This window comes from Corvus hawaiiensis, chromosome 10, assembly GCF_020740725.1.
Source record: "Corvus hawaiiensis isolate bCorHaw1 chromosome 10, bCorHaw1.pri.cur, whole genome shotgun sequence".
Lineage (NCBI taxonomy): Eukaryota > Metazoa > Chordata > Aves > Passeriformes > Corvidae > Corvus > Corvus hawaiiensis.
Window position 1 is genome coordinate 2028238 of NC_063222.1, and position 16838 is coordinate 2045075.

Sequence of the window (16838 nt, forward strand, 5' to 3'; positions counted from 1 at the left end):
CTCCAGGGGAGACAGAAAAAACTCTGCAGCCATGAGCTGCCCAGCACCTGCTGGGCCACACTTTGCCCTCAGTTTCTTGCTGTAAAGCTGAACTAGTTCTGTTCAAGTCAGCAGACTTCCTCTGCATTTGTCATTGCAGTCAGATGAAAAATTGGCCCCTTAATTTGAATACAGTGGTGCATAGAGCTTTACTCTAATGTTTCAATTTAGCTGACCTATGCCCTGATAGAAGAGTGTGTTTAACAAATCCGGTAATGCCAGAAGGCTTGTGTTACTCCCAGAGACTGTGCTCTACACATGGACCAGCAGAAGAATTAAGGCAAAATCCTCCCCTTCCTTGCCATGAAACAAGAACTGGAGGACACCACACGTGGGCAATGAGCTTTTGTAAGGAAGAATTTACTGCTCTTCTCTTCCACCAGGTGACCCTGTGTTCCAACACCGTGATGGAATACTACCGGTATATCCTGGTGGTCATGGAGGGTGTTGGTGAGGGAGTGTTGGCACTGAACGTCACGGGCAGGTATCAGCATTTCCCTGGCCTCCCCCAGTGTCTTGGGGTGACCTTATGATGTGTATCCCATATCACTGCCTATGCCCAGAAATTAATTCCTATGCCTTTCTATGCCTCTAAACTGAGCCTGAGAGGGGGAAGGAAAAAAACTGAGCAAAACTTTTTCAAAGCCGTTTGCAGCTTGTTCAAGGTCACACACAGATAGCAATTTGTTTCCCAGCTGCGGCAGGGGAGGGAGGAAGCACCCGGCTTGCTGCTCCCGGGACAGTTTTTTTTTGGCCAGTGATTCAGCTGCTTTGTTCTCTGGAGAGAGACTGAGAGTTGAATTTTTCCTTCCCTGGAATTAAGGATTTTCTCCCTTTTCTACTGGACTGCTTGATTGCTTTAACATCAGAGCACATCGGGAGGACTTTCCACCGGGCACAGAGGGCCTGGCCCTGGCCCAAGCCCCAGCTCTGAGAAGACCAAAGGGAGGGCTCTTAACATTTTCCCAAGTTTTTCCCCCACAGCGAAAGATTTTATTATTTAGCATTATTTTCCTTTCCCGTGTGTTTGTTAAATAAATAGTTTTATCTCCTTCACTTTCTTTCGAGGAAAAAAATTTTTTTTCCCCGAACCTGGTGGGGGAGGGGTGGTTGTGCCTTCTCTCAGAGGATATATTTCTAAATTTGGCCAAACCGGAACACTGGAGAACTTAATTTTGTGTGCTGGATATAGGAACTTTGTTAGGCAGCACTATGTGGTCTAGTTTACCCTGGTTCGGGTGGCAGGTGTTCATGGCTATATTCTTCCCCTTTGCAGCTCCTTACCTAAACAAGGGTCCTCTGACTAAGGCTACTGTTGCTGTTATCCAGTTTGCGCTATGGGTCGAGAAGATGAGGAATTCATGGGTCTTTAACTTCCTCCGGAATGTGGGTACATGGATAAAGGGCTATCACACACTAAGTGCATGTTTTTGGGGTTATGTTAAAAATGGTACCTTCTGTGAGGAAATGATACCAAGGGAAGTTTTCTCCAAACCCTTCAACCAGTTCTTTGGGCCCACCCCACCAATTTTCGAAGGGTTTAGATTCCCTCTGAGTATTAACCAACTGGTGCTGATAGGCCTACTCTATTTAGCACTCAGGGATAAGCTCAGATTGGCTTGGATAACTACCCAGACACTGGCCCCAGAGACTAGAGATCCTGCCCCAGAGCCTGATCCTGCCCCAGAACCTGACACAGCCCCAGACACTAGAGATCCTACCCCAAAGCCTGATCCAGCCCCAGAGCCTGACACGGCCCCAGACACTAGAGATCCTGTCCCACAGCCTGACCCTGCCCCACAGCCTGATACTGCCCAACAGCCCACCTCAGAAATGGACTACCCGAACTGGGTGGGGGTACTGGTGAAGGGGATGCAGGAGATGCGCCAGGAGATATGCCAAGTGCTGAGGGAATACACCTCCTCAGCTAGTGAAAAACCCTCTCCCTGCCCTAATGAGGGTGAGTCCAATGGTGCAACAGTGGAACCCACGGATGTTACAACCGTCCAGGCTCCAGCTGAACCACAAGGACAACCACAGCCAGCAGCAGTCGCCCCTGTGCAAAGGAGGAAGTGTAAGACCAAATCAGTACGACCAGTTAATGATGATGGGGAACCAGGGCCCTCACAACCAGCAGGAGAGCCAGAGCCAGAAATCATCACTGAGTCCCTGTCGTACGACAGTCTCCGTAGTATGCAGATAGACACTGTGCGAAGGGGGCGTGAGCCTTATACCACCTGGCTGCTTCAGGTTTGGGACATTATGGGCACAGGTGTGCAACTGGATAGTGGTGAGGCAAAGTATCTGGGATCATTGACCCAGGACCCAGGTGTGGACCAGATATTTGTGAGGGAGCCAGGGCCCCTTTCTCTCTGGGAGTGGCTCTTAATGAGTGTGAGAGAAAGGTTTTCATTCACAAAGAGAGAATGCAGGAGTACCATCACAGAATGCAGTGGAAGACACTCGAGGAAGGGATCCAGCAACTAAGAGAGGTGGCAGTATTAGAGGTACTCTTTGGGAAGGATGGACAGCATGATAATGACCCCGATAAGGTCAGGTGCACAGGACAGATGATGTGGAACCTGGCAAAGCTAGGGCCATCGCAATACACCACCTTCATTGCAACAATTGATGCTGACAATAACAGAGAAACAGTGGGCTCTGTTGCCAACAAGCTCAGGAATTATGACAGTATGGTCAATGGCCCGCTGAAAGCTCATGTCTCTGCTGTGGTCCAGGACCTCAAAGAGGAGATGAAGGAGATGAGGGAGGAGATGAGGAAGATCAGTGTGGCACCAGTGCGAGTCACAGGCCCCCAAGTCAGAGCCCATCGTCCCCCAGCTAGAGAGAGAGGGTACACCCCACGAGCTGAGCTGTGGTTTTTCCTGTGTGAGCATGGGGAAGACATGCGAACGTGGGATGGGAAACCCACTTCTGTGCTGGCAGCGCGGGTGCGTGAACTCAAGGAGGGAGGGACTAACCGAGGGGGTTCCGCTAAGGTGAAAGTAGCCTCAGCCTCCCGTGACCGAGCTGCCAGGTATTACATTGCTAAACTTCTGACAAGAAACTTGTTGGAAGCCAGACCAGACCCCCTCTTTCTTCCTTTATCTCCAAACTAATGTGAGCTTAGATCATCGGATCCTGCGGTGTATCCTCTGCAAAGGAGCCAGCGAGCTCGCCCAGCCAACGCCTTTCCTGATGCCAAGGTCACTTCTGTGACGCAGAGAAGTAACGCAGCTGGACACCCTCTGATCAAGGGCACGCCAGAGCTCATGCAGTGAGCCCAGAACTGCGTTACTAAATAAGCAGTATATCTGTTTTGCTATAGCATATGCACACGTGCACGCACACAGACATAAAGAGTTAGTGTGAGCAAGTTACCTGTGAAAAATTCCCCACAGAGGTCAGTGAAATGCTCACTTTGGATGCCTTTGCATCTCCCGACGGGCGAAGGGTCAGGCCTCAAGGAGTGAGGGTGTCAGCCCAGGACTCGTTGTTGTTCGGCAATCCTCCAAGTACTGCAAACCTGAGAGTTTGCTGGCTCTGAGAGGCATCTCACTCAGAGGGAGATTGCTGGTCGCAGCCTGCTGCGCTCCAGGAGAACTCAAATGGTCTCATTTTGGACCGCTGTTTATAGGGTCGCAAGAGAGTGGGCTTTAGCCATAACAATGTTTCATCCTGGCAAACGTTTGTGTTGGCACTTTCTTTGAAACAGTGAGAATGGGAATGCTATGGCGTTCAGGCAACAAAAGTATTTTCCAAGACCAGTCATAAAGAAAACAGGAGCTCGTTAGACAGCAGTTCTTGGAAAGAGAGTGTTTCTGAGAAGCTCAGGAAAAGCTGAGAACAGGCTGTTTTCAAGGCCGAGGCCTAATGAGCGTTTCTCAGATCTCAGTGCGGCCTGAAAAAGGAGGGGGGAGGAATGCACCCCCACAGCTCCACTCCACCTTTGTAGTTGGGACCCTCAGAGTACAAGAAGGGCCCCTGAGACCCTGTTCCAGAGGCCCAAGAGACACAAGCCCAGGGTCTCTGGCTGCAGCTCCCTGAGCCTTGGCCTCAGCCAGGCACCTGGGAGACCCTGCCCTGTGGCTGTGGTCATTCATCCTCTCCTGTGCTCCTCCCCCTGACAAGCCTTGACTGAACCAGCTGCAAGAGGAAGCATCCCCTTCACCAAACCAGCTGGGCAGTGAAAGGTCCCTCACCACACCAGGTGCTGCTGCATGATACAGCTGGGAACAGCCGTGACCATAACAGCAGCATCAGCTTCCCATGAGCAGCATGAGCCACGGTGGGGAACAAAGGATCATCAGTCATCCCACGACAGCCTTGAAACGTTCTCTCGATGAATTGTAGCCCAAGTGGAAGACCCCCATTGTTGCTTCAGTTTTGGAAACAATTTCCAAATGTCTTGGGAGTTGTTTCCAGAACTTACCACCATGGATTATGTCCGAGATGGAACCTTACTGATGACTAAGGCAAATCATCTTGTGAGCCTGTAAACAGCTCTGTCCTGAGTGAGGCTCTTGGAGGCCTCCTGGACCACAGTGGGCTGTGCCAGCACCTCCCTCTGGGTGGAACGTCTCTCGCAGCTTGAGAACCATAAAGCTGCGGTACTCGAAAGACCACCACTGATGACGTGGCCTGGTTTGATCCACACACACATCCACGCACACTCCTCAAAGTCCAACCCACGCTTGGTTGAGAAATGCAAAGGGATTTGATGTGAACATTTCAATGAGCCCGAGGGGCATTTTCAATAGGTACATTTACACACCTGAATACAGATGTGCTCTTCTCTGTGCCTCTGTGGGTGTGGGTGTGTGTGAATTGATAATGGTATCAATGTTGTCACCGTGAATTTGTAATTAAGTCCTTGCTATGATTGTGGATTGAGCGCTGCTAAACCCTTTTGCACCCTTCTAATTTTGTATCCATATCCTTTGCATACCGTACACTTCTAAATGCACAGTGTCCCTATAAAACATTAAACATTGATTACAATTCAATATTCTATTTATGCTTCATCCATTTAGGAAGTAACAGAGTGAACTTTGCCATCAAACTCTGTTGAAGCCACACTGCCTACGTCCAGCCATGAAAAGAAGTGGTTTTCTCCTTCCCAGCCCACAATCATGTACTCATCCCATTGAGAAAATTCCAACATCACCAACAGAAGAGATAAGATTGATTTTCCTATGCTTTGGTGAAGAAGCTCTGACAGGACTGAAAAGTTGCTCAAAATATCTTTATTAACTCTCACAAAGAACAAATTGGCACCGGGCCCTGCAAGACCGTGATCTCCAGGTGACAGACCCAAGCTCAGTGACTGAGGCTTTGGTGCTCTGGTGTAATTTCTGGGAGTACTTTGTGCAGCTGCAGGTAACCTCAGGACAGAAGCCAGTACTCACCCTGGCAGTGCAGGTGGTAGCTGAGGGAGGAGGAGAACAAACGACCACAACTCTCTAGCAATGCTGCACAAAGGCTTTAATGAGAAGGAGCAAAAGCAGCGGCACAGAACACAGACCAAGGGACACGCGTGCGGGGAACAGGCAGGGAAAGAGATCGGCCCATTTGCCAAGGACAGAGGGCATGAGCCGCCCGCTTCAGCAGATCAGACCGCAGCGGGGGAAAGGCAGACACAGGCCTGACCCTCCCAGCCCAAGGGAGCCCCCAGAAGAGATGGGAACCCCCGCACTGCTGAGGGAGCTGCCCACAGCAGCTGACAGAGAGGATCCCACGGCTGTGCTCTGAGGGAAAGAGGTGAGGATGGGGCCCGGCATGGTCACCACCACCGGCGAAGGCTCGATGTACACCGTGGAGTCAGCGCAGCGGGCGACACAGGGCTCACTGCAGCTGCTTGCAAGGGGGGTTGGGCCACAGGGGCCGCAGGGCCGTGGGGGACAGGGTCTGCAGCAAGACATCTCTCGGCGCAGGAGGCAAAGCTGCAACACAGAGCAGGGAGCGCCAACCAGCCTCAGGATCAGTCTGTCTGTCCCTCAGCTCTCTCCAGGGACACATTCGGTCTTCAAAACACGCTCTGTGCCCACAGCTCCCACATCCCTCCTCGTGCCCTGTGAGTGGAACGGCTCAGGAAGGCCGCCCCACTTCAGGAATAGGACCCAGCACAGTGGCTTTAAGGCCCCTGTGGAAAGACGGGTCACAGCCCATGTCCAGAACAGACATGGCTGTGTTAGAGATGTCCGGAGACATTTTGCTACACCACGGCAGGTGCAAATTCTGCTGGGCACATCCCCCTGCGGCTGAGCCCCATTGATCCCCTTCTGCTGGAACAAAGCCCCCTCTTCCCAGCTGTCCCCAGCCACCCCCATGGAAAGGCTGACGGCCCTTCAACAGTTCTGTGTCAGGGCCAAGCTGAGGCAGCCCAAGGATCAGCCTGGACAGCCTCCGTGACAGCAGTTCAGCCCACAGGGAGAGATGGAGTGGACTCGGGCTTACCTCGTTCCTCGAGGAAAGGCACACCAGAGAGGAGGAGGATGCAGAGCCTGGAGCAGCGCAGCCTTTTATGCCGTGTCCCAGAGCCCTGTGGGGCCACAAACATTCCTTGTTCGTGAAACATCCAAACTCCTGGGAGTGGCTACTTGCGAGGCCTTGCTGCTGATGAAGTCCCTTCGTCTTTCATCTTAAATGTTGTGCTCCCACTTCATACAACCCGGAATCCTGCAATGATTCTTAGAATCACCTGGGGATGGAATGGATCTTAAATCATCTAGCTTGAGCACCCTGAAATGGCTTCTACAACTTCTCTGGAGAACCTGTTCTAATGTCTCACTCCTCTCAGAGGAAAGCATTCCTTCCCAATATCTAATCTAAATATACCTGCTTTCAGTTTAAAACCAGTAGCCCTTGTCCCATCCCTACACACCCCAACCAAGTGTCCCTCCCTTTCTAAACTGAATGTCTTCTGGGAGCCCTCTCTTCTCTTTGCTGCACAACCCCAACCCTCTCAGCCTGTCCTCACAGAGCAACGGCTCCAGTTGCCGGATGGTCTTTGTGGCTCCTCTTGACCCACTGCAGCAGGTCGGTGTGTTTCTTAGGCTGTGGGTCCTAGAGCTGGACGCAGTACCCCAGCTATGGTGTCATGAGAGCCAAGTACAGCAGGACAATCCCCTCCCTCAACCTGCTGGCCTCATGGCTCTGGATGCAGCCCAGGATACGACTGGCTTTCTGCTGGCGCGTGGTGCAGGCTCATGTTCAGTATTTCAACCACCAGAACCTGCAAGCCCTTCTGTGCAGGGCCACTCTTGATCTACTCATGGCCTAGCCTGTGTCCATGTTTGGGATTGCCCTGACCTTGGCACTTGACCTTGTTGAACTTCATGAGATTTTCACAGACCCACCTGTCCAGCCTGTCCATGTCCCTATGGATGGCATCCCTTTCTCTAGATTACCAACCACTATCGCTTTCCAGGCGCTGCGGCTTTTCTGTGTCATAGCGCGAGGTGCTGCGATCTTCCAAAAGCGTCTCCTTAGCGAAGCTGCTCGGCAGGATCAGCACACACTCACACATGTGTGCATGCACAAACACACTGATAGCTCCAGTAATATCGGTCGATGGCAAAGAGGCAGGGAGAGTCTCTGTGTAGAGTTCCATGGACGAAGGTTTATTGCAGCCGCACCATGAAGGGGTGAAGGGACGAAGACAAAAGACAATGGAGAGTCCAGGTTTAAGTACGGGAGCGTGGAGAGCATCAGGGACCAATGATCTGAGGGCATGGCGGGTGGTACAAAGGCGGCACTAGGGAATGGGAGCCAATAGGAAAGCTCTAGGGGAGTGGCGATAGGCAAGGGCCAATGGGGGAACCTGGAGTGGAGAACTTTCTAGGGCATGGGACATATAAGGTAGCAAGGGGGCAGAGAGGCCAACGGCCAACCAGGAACGCAGAACTGGAGTACATTAGCATAGCAACGCAAAGCATTCTGGGAGACACTTCTTTTCTCACCCTAACCTGGAAGAATCCTCTGGTACTAGGGACTGTCTTACCAGAGGACTCTCTTTGTCTCTTGTACCACAGGCTAACCGGCCCCACAAACCACATCACTTTGCTCAATGTCACCCACAAACCTGCTGAGGATGCCCTCAATCCCCCCTAACACCCCTTCCACCCCCCATGTCTCCCAGCAAGCTGTTAAATATTCCTGGTCCCATCACCAAACCCTGAGAACCCACACTCATCACTGGTTGGACACTGCTCAAGTGTGACATCGAGCTCTCCACCACAAGTCCTGGAGTGCTGCCATCCATCCAATTCCATGTGCACTGACTGGCCACCCCTCATAAAATCCACGTCACTCCTATTTAGAGAGAAGGATGCAAAGAGCAGGTCCAGCAGTGCCTGTCCTCTGGTCAGGCTCTCCATCCCCTGTGCTAGGATGTTGTCCTCAACACACTCTAGTAGTTCCCAGGACTGCTGGCAGTTCCCTGTGCCGCTTTGCCAGCAGATGACTGAGTGGTTTAAGTTCCTCTCAGGACCAGGGCCAAGTGAGTGGGCTGTGTCCCAACATCAAAACAATTCATCTGTGTCCCAGAAGCATAAGGCCAATTGGCTCAGAGGTCTGAGGCTGGAGTGGAGGAAGATTGGAGGTGGCTTTGTGTCACACGGATTGCCTTTGTCACATTGCCCTCTTCATGGGGACAGTGCCCGCCTGTCAACAGTAGAATTTAGCTATGAGAGACACCTCAAGTGAGCCCTCAAGTGCTTTTGGTGCAGATGCACAAGCCAGCCCTGAGAGGCATTTCTCCCCAGGGGTCACTTTGGCAAGGAGGAGACGGTGGGTAAGTTGAGGCGGAAGGTCAAGGCTGCACAGTTCCGTAGAGAAGAAGAGACGCACCTCTCCAGGGCTGTGGCAAAGTAGGATCACTGTGGGCCGGAGAGAAAGCTCCTCACTGAGAGGAGTGAGGACCACGAGGGCCTTGCTTTCTGTTATCAGTCTCTGCCACAGCCTGCTTTTTTCTGCCCATGAGCCTGGGGAAGAGAGGCAGATTCACAACCAAGACAAGAAAACCAAGGACTCAATAAACTGTCTCTCAAGGGACTTGTCTAAGGGAATCTCCACAGCTGTGTGTCCCTCAAAAACTAAGCAGGGCCCTCATGCATTTTACAAGCAGAGCTCTGGCCTCAGCTTGGGAAGCTGAGATCCTCTAGAGAACAAGGAAATCAACACGTAGGAAGGTGATCAAAGGCACGTGCCTACGTCTCTCCCAGAAAGACAAATGGACCCATTCTCTCACACACTAATTTTGCTCAGCGTGTCCACCCCAGAGGCCAGGATCTGCATGGTGGCCTTGGGGAAGAAGCTGAGGGCAGGGAACCCACAGCTCATGGCTCTTTTTCCTGGGGCAGGCATCCCTTTGCCCATTCAATGCATTTTGCAGTTCAAAGGGATAATGGATCAGTCTCCCAGAGCATGTGGGAATCATTGTGATGTGGAAGAGTTGGGAAAATCCATGAGCTTCAGGCAAACCTGAATCATCCTGATGTGGAAATGAGTGCACACGGTGCCCTGGACTCAGGCATTCCAGGGATACCAGAGCACATAGCCTCTTCCCTCCAAAATTTCTGCCTTTGTCGGGGGCGTTTCCAGACCTTTTAGGACCAGTCCCAAACCACCTCGTACGTCTGTGTAATCCTGTGCTGCTGCTGCTGCTGCTGCAGCTTTCCAAAAGGCATTGCCTTTCGGTGGCTGCTCAAGGGCCCATGGGACGCAGGGCAACCCAGGATAATGGAGATTAGGAGAGACCACTGGAAGTCCTCTGATCCCGCTCTGAGAAGAACAAACTTCCCAGTTGCCTCCAGAAGCTGTGGGCCTTGTGCCATTGTCCTCTGAACACTGCCACTGTCAGACAGGTCCCCGTCTCTTGGACAGCTCTTCCAGGGATGCCCTGCACCCCTGGGGAGCTACCAGGAGATGGAAAGGGCTCCTACAGCTGATCTTCCCAGGTCCTCGAGGGGGACGACCACCAGGAGATGACATTGAGGCTGCCTGCACTGGTGAGCACATGCCACATGGCAGCCTGGAGAGAACAGGGCCGGGTATGTGCAGGGAATGCCACCTGCTCCGCATTGCACTCTCAGGCCAGTGACAAGGAACCCCCCTTTGGGGCAGAAGGGCTGGAAAGCAGAGAGAAAGTCTGTCCCAAGAGAGCTTTCACTCTAAGTCCTCTGGGGAGCTTTCACCCCTAATCCTGAGAGTTGCTTACTGTCCATCTCCAGATCCCACCCCACAAGCCTGGGATCTGATCACCCCGTGGATGGTGCCCTTTCCTTGGCACTGCAGAAGCCACATCTGGGTTGGTGTCCCCATTTGGTGTCCCCAGGGACAAGGGAGGTGGTGGTGATCTCTTATGGCAGAGGGCCAGGCAGAACATAAGGGCTGCAGCACCCGACGTATGGGGGGAGGCGGAGGGCACTGTGCTTGTGCAACCTGGTGGAGATGAGCAAGGTGTGGAGGGGGGCATGGAGCTGCTGTCTCCACCACCTCCTGGAGGTTCTGGAGAGAATGAAGCCAAACTCTCCTGAGAGGTGCACTGCCAAAGGGCAAGAGGCAGCAATCGCAAATTGCAAGAAAAGAAATCCCAGGGCTCCCTGGGGGAAGACAAGGGACAGGCCTGGGAGAGCTGCACAAGGGACAGTGACGTCTTTCTTGAGCTGTGTCCGTGCTTAGAAGTCAGCAGGACAAAGGCCCAGAGCCTGCTGGGGAACCGAGGCAGTTTGGTCTGCCCAGAGCAGTTGATAGGAGCACAATACCTCTAGAGCTCTATCCCGACCTGCTGGGGTGGATCTGGGGTACTCTGGGTCACAACGGCCCTTGAGCAGCCACCAAAAGGCACATCTCCACGCCTTGGGAGACAGCAAATGCAGGACATTGCAGAGAAGCACATGGTGACCCAGGAATGGGGATAAGAGGTGGGGAAATGCCCTTCATGGCAGCAGAACATTGAGGATATGAGCTCTGTTAACCCTTGAACGCCTGAGTCTGTGGCACCCAGTCCACTGAATTCCACACTGGGTGACTCAGGTTTGCCTGGAGCTCAGGGATTTTCCCAACTCTTCCACATCACGATGACACCCACGGGCTCTGGGAGACTGATCCAGTGTCCCTTTGAAATGTAAAACGTATGGAATGGGAAACCCCACTCCTGACCCAGCAAAAAGAGCTGTGAGCTTTGGGCTCCCTGCCCTAAGCCTTTCCCCAAAGCCGCCATCCCGGTCTCTGGCCTCTGGGATGAACACGCTGAGCAAAACGGGTCAATGTGGCTGTGGGTCTCTTTCAGGGAAGGACACGGCATCTCTTTGATCACAAAACCAGGCCGTGGTACAGCCTGTGGACCGTAAGCAAATCCCTATGGCTGTCACTCAGGCCTGCAGGGGACATCCTTCCAGCTGAACATGGGCTTTGCTTGCCACTGAGCTTTGCCACCTCCCTGCAGAGCTGGGTCTCTTCCCCACTATGGGATTGTGCAGTGTTGACTTTCTGCCTCAACTGAGCCACAGTCTTCTGGACATCTGTGATGACCCGTGGAAGTAGTGACTCTCAGGATTAGCCTGAGTGCCTGCACTGAAAGCTCCTGAGAGCTGACCTGGGGTGTCTCTCATGGCTGAATTTAACTGTAACTGGAGCCAAATTAACCATCAAGTAGAACAAGTGACAGAAGCAATAGACACTACGCAAATCCATTTAAACTCACCTTATGCACTGGCCCGGGAACTCCAAGTCAAGTGGCCTTAGGAAGCTGGGACACAGATGAATCATTTCCTTGTTGGCTGGTGTGAAACTGGAGAAAAATGCCTGAGATGAAAGAAGCATGGACTTCACCAGCAGCAAGGCCTCGCAAGTAGCCACTCCCAGGAGTTTGGATGTTTTGCGAACAAAGAATGTTTGTGGCCCCACAGGGCTCTGGGACACGGCATAAAAGGCTGCGCTGCTCCAGGTTCTGCATCCTCCTCCTCTCTGGTGTGCCTTTCCTCGAGGAACAAGGTAAGCCTGAGTCCACTCCATCTCTCCCTGTGGGCTGAACTGCTGTCACAGAGGCTGTCCAGGCTGATCCTTGGGCTGCCTCAGCTTGGCCCTGACACAGAACTGTTGAAGGGCCGTCAGCCTTTCCATGGGGGTGGCTGGGGACAGCTGGGAAGAGGGGGCTTTGTTCCAGCAGAAGGGGATCAATGGGGCTCAGCCGCAGGGGGATGTGCCCAGCAGAATTTGCACCTGCCGTGGTGTAGCAAAATGTCTCCGGACATCTCTAACACAGCCATGTCTGTTCTGGACATGGGCTGTGACCCGTCTTTCCACAGGGGCCTTAAAGCCACTGTGCTGGGTCCTATTCCTGAAGTGGGGCAGCCTTCCTGTGCCGTTTCACTCACAGGGCACGAGGAGGGATGTGGGAGCTGAGGGCACAGAGCGTGTTTTGAAGACCGCATGTGTCCCTGGAGAGAGCTGAGGGACAGACAGACTGATCCTGAGGCTGGTTGGCGCTCCCTGCTCTGTGTTGCAGCTTTGCCTCCTGCGCCGAGAGATGTCTTGCTGCAGACCCTGTCCCCCACGGCCCTGCGGCCCCTGTGGCCCAACCCCCCTTGCAAGCAGCTGCAGTGAGCCCTGTGTCGCCCGCTGCGCTGACTCCACGGTGTACATCGAGCCTTCGCCGGTGGTGGTGACCATGCCGGGCCCCATCCTCACCTCTTTCCCTCAGAGCACAGCCGTGGGATCCTCTCTGTCAGCTGCTGTGGGCAGCTCCCTCAGCAGTGCGGGGGTTCCCATCTCTTCTGGGGGCTCCCTTGGGCTGGGGGGGTCAGGCCTGTGTCTGCCTTCCCCCCGCTGCGGTCAGATCTGCTGAAGCCGGCGGCTCATGCCCTCTGTCCTTGGCAAATGGGCCGATCTCTTTCCCTGCCTGTTCCCCGCACGCGTGTCCCTTGGTCTGTGTTCTGTGCCGCTGCTTTTGCTCCTTCTCATTAAAGCCTTTGTGCAGCATTGCTGGAGAGTTGTGGTCGTTTGTTCTCCTCCTCCCTCAGCTACCACCTGCACTGCCAGGGTGAGTACTGGCTTCTGTCCTGAGGTTACCTGCAGCTGCACAAAGTACTCCCAGAAATTACACCAGAGCACCAAAGCCTCAGTCACTGAGCTTGGGTCTGTCACCTGGAGATCACGGTCTTGCAGGGCCCGGTGCCAATTTGTTCTTTGTGAGAGTTAATAAAGATATTTTGAGCAACTTTTCAGTCCTGTCAGAGCTTCTTCACCAAAACATAGGAAAATCAATCTTATCTCTTCTGTTGGTGATGTTGGAATTTTCTCAATGGGATGAGTACATGATTGTGGGCTGGGAAGGAGAAAACCACTTCTTTTCATGGCTGGACGTAGGCAGTGTGGCTTCAACAGAATTTGATGGCAAAGTTCACTCTGTTACTTCCTAAATGGATGAAGCATAAATAGAATATTGAATTGTAATCAGTTTAATGTTTTATAGGGACACTGTGCATTTAGAAGTGTACGGTATGCAAAGGATATGGATACAAAATTAGAAGAGTGCAAAAGGGTTTAGCAGCGCTCAATCCACAATCATAGCAAGGACTTAATTACAAATTCACGGTGACAACATTGATACCATTATCAATTCACACACACCCACACCCACAGAGGCACAGAGAAGAGCACATCTGTATTCAGGTGTGTAAATGTACCTATTGAAAATGCCCCTCGGGCTCATTGAAATGTTCACATCAAATCCCTTTGCATTTCTCAACCAAGCGTGGGTCGGACTTTGAGGAGTGTGCGTGGATGTGTGTGTGGATCAAACCAGGCCACGTCATCAGTGGTGGTCTTTCGAGTACCGCAGCTTTATGGTTCTCAAGCTGCGAGAGACGTTCCACCCAGAGGGAGGTGCTGGCACAGCCCACTGTGGTCCAGGAGGCCTCCAAGAGCCTCACTCAGGACAGAGCTGTTTACAGGCTCACAAGATGATTTGCCTTAGTCATCAGTAAGGTTCCATCTCGGACATAATCCATGGTGGTAAGTTCTGGAAACAACTCCCAAGACATTTGGAAATTGTTTCCAAAACTGAAGCAACAATGGGGGTCTTCCACTTGGGCTACAATTCATCGAGAGAACGTTTCAAGGCTGTCGTGGGATGACTGATGATCCTTTGTTCCCCACCGTGGCTCATGCTGCTCATGGGAAGCTGATGCTGCTGTTATGGTCACGGCTGTTCCCAGCTGTATCATGCAGCAGCACCTGGTGTGGTGAGGGACCTTTCACTGCCCAGCTGGTTTGGTGAAGGGGATGCTTCCTCTTGCAGCTGGTTCAGTCAAGGCTTGTCAGGGGGAGGAGCACAGGAGAGGATGAATGACCACAGCCACAGGGCAGGGTCTCCCAGGTGCCTGGCTGAGGCCAAGGCTCAGGGAGCTGCAGCCAGAGACCCTGGGCTTATGTCCCTTGGGCCTCTGGAATGTGGCCTCAGGGGCCCGTCTGGCTCTGCAAGGGTCCCAACTACAAAGGTGGAGTGGAGCTGTGGGGGTGCATTCCTCCCCCCTCCTTTTTCAGGCCGCACTGAGATCTGAGAAACGCTCATTAGGCCTCGGCCTTGAAAACAGCCTGTTCTCAGCTCTTCCTGAGCTTCTCAGAAACACCGTCTCTTCCCAAGAACTGCTGTCTAACGAGCTCCTGTTTTCCTTATGACTGGTCTTGGAAAATACTTTTGTTGCCTGAACGCCATAGCATTCCTGTTCTCACAGTTTCAAAGAAAAGTGGCAACACAAACTGTGGCTAGGATGGAACATTGTTATGGCTAAAGCCCACTCTCTTGCGACCCTATAAACAGCGGTCCAAAATGAGACCATTTGAGTTCTCCTGGAGCGCAGCAGGCTGCGACCAGCAATCTCCCTCTGAGTGAGATGCCTCTCAGAGCCAGCAAACTCTCAGGTTTGCAGTACTTGGAGGATTGCCGAACAACAACGAGTCCTGGGCTGACACCCTCACTCCTTGAGGCCTGACCCTTCGCCCGTCGGGAGATGCAAAGGCATCCAAAGTGAGCATTTCACTGACCTCTGTGGGGAATTTTTCACAGGTAACTTGCTCACACTAACTCTTTATGTCTGTGTGCGTGCACGTGTGCATATGCTATAGCAAATCTGGGAGAAATACTGGTTTCTTAGATGGTTAAGTACCTTGGATATCTAAGTAAGTTAGGCCTGTAAGTAAAGTTAAGTTACAGTTATAAACTTACCTAAATGCTGCTAAGTGTTGTTCTTCTGCTAAGTTGCTAAGTATAACTTCGAAGTCCTATGTTAGGTTAAATGCTATTCAAGTGTTATTCCTCTGTTAAATTTTAAGGTTAAGATATTAATTAGGTTTAATGTATAGGTTAAGTTAAAATACTGTTAAGTTTGAGTGCTGTTAAGCTTTTAGGCTGTGTTCCTTTATATCCTTGCCCCTTGTATGTCTTTTGTCACACACACACACACACACACACACACACACACACACAGAGAGAGACACACAGAGAGAGAGACACACCCACAAACACACACATTCCCCTAGGTAGTTCTTGGTTTATTTCTGTTTTGATTGCTTGGATTTTGTTTGGTTTTGTTGTTGCTTGTTTTTCCTTGTTGTGCCTTAACTGTTCTGTAAGTAGTAGAGTGACTCTTGCCAAGGAACTTTGTTGTGCTTTCATGTAATATTTAAATCTGGCTTTTGCTGATACCCTTGCCAGCAATTTTTTAAGCAATCTGAAACACTCGTTTGTAAGAGGAGCCTTGGCCCAAAGTGCCTGGGCATTGGTGTCATGGCACAGGGCGTGTGATGTGCAGGGCAGGGAGGGCTGGAGCAGGTAGTTGTGGCCGAGTGGTGAAGGCGATGGACTAGAAATCCATTGGGGTTTCCCCGCGCAGGTTCGAATCCTGCCAACTACGGGGTGCGTGCCCCTTTTGGGCTGCGGGCAGCTGACCACTCTGCAGCCGCGACACAGCCCCAGAGGAGGGCTCCTGCGCTTGCAGCCCCGGCTGTTCCCGCAGAGCAGCTGCAAGGGAGGAGCTGCTGGCAATGCCTTTCATGGCTTCTGAAGGGCCTTCATCAGGGCAAGGGGAAAGCCTGAGCTGCACATGTAAGGGCAGGGGGACAAAAGCCCATTGCTGCTGCAAGGTCTGTGTCCTGCAAGCCAAGCCACTTGGCGTGGGGGAAGCCCTGCAAGGGAGAAGAAGCTCAGAGATGTTGTCAGCATCAATGAAGAAGGAAAGGGGAAATGCAGACAGCACCTGGAGCTGACCATTTTGTCACCTCGCATTAGCACCAAGCGTGAAAGGCAAGGACCTGCAGCTTGACAGCCTGCTTAGCACAAAGTGCCTGGAACTCAGAGCTTTTCCTTCAGGGTAACCGTGAGCAGCGTTGAGCTCAGGCACCGGAATTTGCACAGCTAAAAGAGGAGAATTTCTTCCGTTGGTAATTCTAAGCAAAGGGAGCCTGCGTCCCTCCTTGGCCAGCAAAGAACCAAACTGTCGGGCAGGTGCAGTCCCGCAGCATGCTGGGAGCAGAGCTGGATTTCTGGGCAGGGCTGCAGCCGTCAGGATGTCGCTGGATTTCAGGTGCCCCCGTCCCTAGCAAGGCCCAAGGCTGCAGCCTGCGTCCGGGATGCCTTGAGCACATGCAGCGCCAGCTTGGGTGGTCAAAGGGCAAGTGGCCGTGCAGGGCTGTGTGCGGGAGGCGTGGGAGAAGGGCAAGGCCTGGCCCTGGAGCTGTAGAGCGCATGCCCAAGGGAGATGAATTTTTGGGGGAGTCTGTTTTGTGGGGCGGGG

General features: G+C 52.5%; 1 non-coding gene across 1 annotated transcript; it reads left to right on the forward strand.

The window, feature by feature from the left end:
- Positions 1–15877: 15877 nt before the first annotated feature.
- On the forward strand, positions 15878–15959 carry TRNAS-AGA. Its single transcript has one exon. It is a non-coding gene; the product is annotated as a tRNA-Ser (tRNA).
- Positions 15960–16838: the final 879 nt, after the last annotated feature.